The sequence below is a fragment of the Orycteropus afer genome, unplaced genomic scaffold (assembly GCF_000298275.1).
Source record: "Orycteropus afer afer isolate SDZICR_OR568_19922 unplaced genomic scaffold, OryAfe1.0 scaffold00147, whole genome shotgun sequence".
NCBI lineage: Eukaryota > Metazoa > Chordata > Mammalia > Tubulidentata > Orycteropodidae > Orycteropus > Orycteropus afer.
The window spans coordinates 7,019,889-7,024,430 of NW_006921734.1; the positions used below are offsets into that span (position 1 = coordinate 7,019,889).

At 38.4% G+C, this 4,542-nt stretch overlaps 1 pseudogene; it reads left to right on the top strand.

The window, feature by feature from the left end:
- LOC103201335 overlaps nt 1-690 on the top strand; it is a 23,955-nt pseudogene extending 23,265 nt beyond the window's left edge.
- Nucleotides 691-4,542: the final 3,852 nt, after the last annotated feature.

The window sequence follows — 4,542 nt, forward strand, 5'->3', positions numbered from 1 at the left end:
AACAAATATATATATATATATTCCTAATCTAAGATAAGGGTGATGGCTGATGATCTTTATTAAAGACAATTGGAGCATCATGTTTCCAGATCAGTCAAGGGTCCTTGGTTGGATGTTTTGAAAGGAATTGCTGTGCTTCTCTTAGGCCAGAAAAACCCCTCAGGCTGGGAAAGGTGGGGGAGGTGGTGTATAAGGAAGAAAGAAAATAAAGAGTTCATAATTTCCAAACAACCAGAGAATGTTACCTGATTGGGAATGAATAACTTAATAATCAGGAGGCTGGCTTTGCTGTCAGAGCTGGCATTGAGTACAGTCTTCATCTTTTCCTTCCTGAGTAACTTTGGGCCAACATCTAAATTTGTGTAAACCTCAACTTGCCCATCTATAAAATGGAGATAGATACACTTTTCTTACAAGATTGTTAAAGAGATGAATGAGAAAATTATGTCGATTTCTTGGCATAGTCCCTTTCACAAAGTAAAACTATAAACACAATCTGTTTCCAGGTAGCTATTATTCTGAGTTTGTGTGTTACCAAATTTATTCATTTGAAAAAATATCCCTCTATTTCCCTTGTCTGTATTTGCAGTGTTTTTCTATTTCTTCCATTGATCTTCACAGTTTGAGTCTGACCTCAATACAAAGAAAGTGACACACATTTTGAAGAGTAATAGCTGGTTTAATTGTTAGGAGAGATGCTAACTATTTGCTTGTCATTTAATAAAGATGATTTGTCAGTCATTGTAGTATTGTTTTTTGCTTGCTTTAAGAAGAAGTCATTCTTACCACCCTAGGCACTGTATAGACAGACAGTAGGCAATCTGAGATGCTCTGCCAGTGAGGTGGCAGGATTAAGGTCTCCATGGCTGAGACTTTAAAGGGTTCAACCAGAGGCTGCAGCGAATCTACCACTTGTCCTCTGCATTGTACAAGCAGGATGCTTATTCCACTACTCAAATGTAGTATGTGTTCCTGACATATCGAAGTAAAAAAATCTAGGGGAATTACCAATTTGTAGGGCAGGCTTGGAGGGAATATTATGAAGCAGAATCCTACATTCCCAGTAAATCATCTACCTCATTTTACTGGTGGGAAATAAAACCAGCTCTTCATCTTTTCCTTTCACTTCCATAGCCTCTCTCCTGTCCTAGCAAACAAATGCCCTCCTGTCTACCATATTCACACATAAAAATATCCTTGTATTCATTTTTTGTCTGTTCCCAGAAGTAAATGCCCATGGAAAAAATGCTGATTCTAAGACAAATTTATCATCCCCAAAGTATGCATTTAATGTAAGAGTTGATACAAGGAGGAACACATGTACTCCTTAATTTACTCATTTATCTGACGATGATTTGTTAAACATATTCCATGTGCTAGCCATTGTGCTATGTTCTACAGAGAGGAATCAGACAAAAAATAGACACAGTTTCTGCCTTCACTGAGTTTGTAATCCAGCAAGAAATGATATTATATTTATATATAATGCAAATATATACAGCTGCAACTGTTATTGAATTATCTTCAGTAAAATTTTACTTACTTGTGATATTAATGATATTGTTCGATAATTTCCATATTCTGTGGGATCCCCTTTCTTTGGAATGGGTACAAATATGGATCTCTTCCAGTCAGTTGACCAGGTAGCTGTCTTCCAAATCTCTTGGCACAGCCGAGTGAGTGCCTCCAGTGCGGCATCCATTTGTTGAAACATTTCAATGAGTAGTCTGTCAATTCCTGGAACCTTGTTTATTGCCACTTCTTTCAGTGCAACTTTGACTTCTTCCTTCAACACTATTGGTTCTTGATCATATGCCACCTCCTGAAATGGATGAACATTGACCAATTTTTTTTTTTTTTTTTTGTACAGTGATTCTGTGTATTCCTTCCATCTTCTTTTGATGTTTTCTGCATCATTCAATGCTGCAGCAGTACATTGACAGAGAACTTCCAGAAATGCAAGCTGGATTCAGAAGGGGATGTGGAGTGAGGAATATCAAAGCTTATGTCATATGGATCTTGGCTGAAGCCAGAGAATACCAGAAAAATGTTTTACTTGTCTTTCATTCACTATTCAAAAGCATTTGATTGTATGGATCATAGCAAATTATGGATAACATTGAGAAGAGTGGGAATTCCAGAACACTCAATCGTACTCATGAGAAACCTATACAGAGACCAGGAGGCAGTCATTCAAACAGAACAAGGGGACATTGCATGATTAAAAATCAAGAAGGGAGTGCATCAGCGTTGTGTCCTTTCACCATACTTATTCAATCTGTATGCTGAGCAAAGGAGCTCTGGTAGCATAGTGGCTAAAGCACTTGACTGCTAACCAGAAGGCTGGTGGTTCAAACCCACCAGCCACTCCTCGGAAGGAAAGTTGGGCAATCCTACTTCCGTAGTGATACTGCCTCGGAAACCCAAGGAGGGGTCGCTATGAGTCGGGGCCGACTCGATGGCACACAACAACAACAACAACAACATGCTGAGCAATTAATCAAAGAAACTGGACTATATTAAGAAGAACGTGGCATCAGGATTGGAGGAAGACTCATTAACAACCTGTGATACGCTAACAACACAACTTTGCTTACTGAAAGTGAGGATGACTTGAAGCACTTACTGATGAAGATTGAAGACTACAGGCTGCAGTATTCATTGCACCTGAATATAAAGAAAACAAAAATTCTCACAGCTGGCACAATAAGCAGCATCACAATAAATGGAGAAAAGATTGAAGTTATCAAAGACTTCATATTACTTGGTTCTACAATCAACACCAGTGGAAATAGAGAGTCAAGATATCAGACGACTTATAGTAGTGGGCAGATCTGCTGCAAAAGACCTCTTTCAGGTGCTGAAGAGCAAAGATATCTCCTTGAAGACTAAGGTGTGCCTGGCCATGGTATAGTCACAAGCCATGGTATTTTCAATTGCCACATATGCATGTGAGAGCTGGACAATGAATAAGGAAGACTGAAGAAGTGTTAATGCTTTTGAGTTGTGGTGCTGGAGAAGACTGCTGAAAGTACCACAGACTGCTAAAATAACTAACAAATCTGTCCTGGAGGAAGTGCAGCTGGAATGTTCCTTGGAAGTGAGAATGGCCAGACTTTATCTCACCCACTTTGGTCATTTTGTAAGAAGTGACCATTCTCTGGAGAAGGATATCATGCTTGATAAAGTGGAGGATCAACAAAAAAGAAGAAGGCCCTCAACAAAGTGGATTGACACAGTGGCTACAATGATAGGCTCAGTTATAGCAAGGATCATGGATCTAACACAGGACTGGGCAGTGTTTCATTCTGCTGTACATAGTGTTGCTATGAGTTGGAGACAACTCAACAGCACCTAACAACAATAACATATAATGCCAACTTGAACAACAATTGTAAATTTAATACCAATAGTAAAGTAAAAAAAAAGAGATTACTTGATAGAATAATGCAAGAATCTATTTTGAACTAAGGAGCCCTGGTGGCACAATGGTTAAGCAATCAGTTGATAGCTGACAGGATGGGAGTTCAAACCCACCTGGTGGCTCCATACAGGAAGGACCTGTTAATCTGCTTCCATTAAGATTATAGCCAAGGAAACCTGAGAGGCCAGTTCTACTCAGCCACGTGGGGGTCACTATGAATCAGAATCGATTCAATAGCACCCTACTACAACACTTTTGAATTAGAAGGTTTAAGAAGGGCTCTTTGAGGGAATGACAATGCTGAGATCTGACAAAATGAATAGAAGTTAGCCAGGTAAGAGAGAGGTAAAAATATCCCAGGAAGAGATAACAGTTATTGAAAAGGCCTTGAGGTGGGAAAAACTATGACAGCTTGAATATGTAAATAAAGGCTAATTGGCTAAAGTATAGTGAGTCAGGTGCTTAGTTGGGGAGTGGAATGGGAGGGTTGAAGCATGAGACAATGTTGAACATGTAGATAGAAGTCAGATTGTGCTCTAGACCATGGTCAGGAAACTTCTTCTGCAAAGGACCAGATAGTAAATATTTCAGGTATTATGGGTTATTCAACTCTGCCACTGTATCATAAAAGCAAACATAGATATTATGTGAACAAGTGAGCATGACTGTGTTCTGATAAAACTTTATTTATAGACACTGAGATTTAAATTTCATACAATTTTCATATGTCATAAGATATTATTCTTACATACCATTTCTGCTCTGAGACTACAAAAATAGCTGTGGCCAGAATTGGCCCAAGGTCCATAGTTAGCTGACTCTAGTTTTGTTATATATTAAATTATTTTAAATGCACTGGAAAGCCATTAAAATAAATTTAACCAGTCACTACCAGTTGCCATCAAGTTTATTCTAGTTAAACAATGGAGTGGCATAATCAGATACAGATTTTAAAAGATCAAGTTGGATATGGAGAAGAATTGAAGGGATATGTCATGACTAGGTAAGGACTTATGATGGCTTGAACTAGAAAGGTCACACTGGAGACCCAAAGACAAAATATAGAGAGAGAGACATAGGGACTGTGTGTGTATATATATACACTATAGATATATATA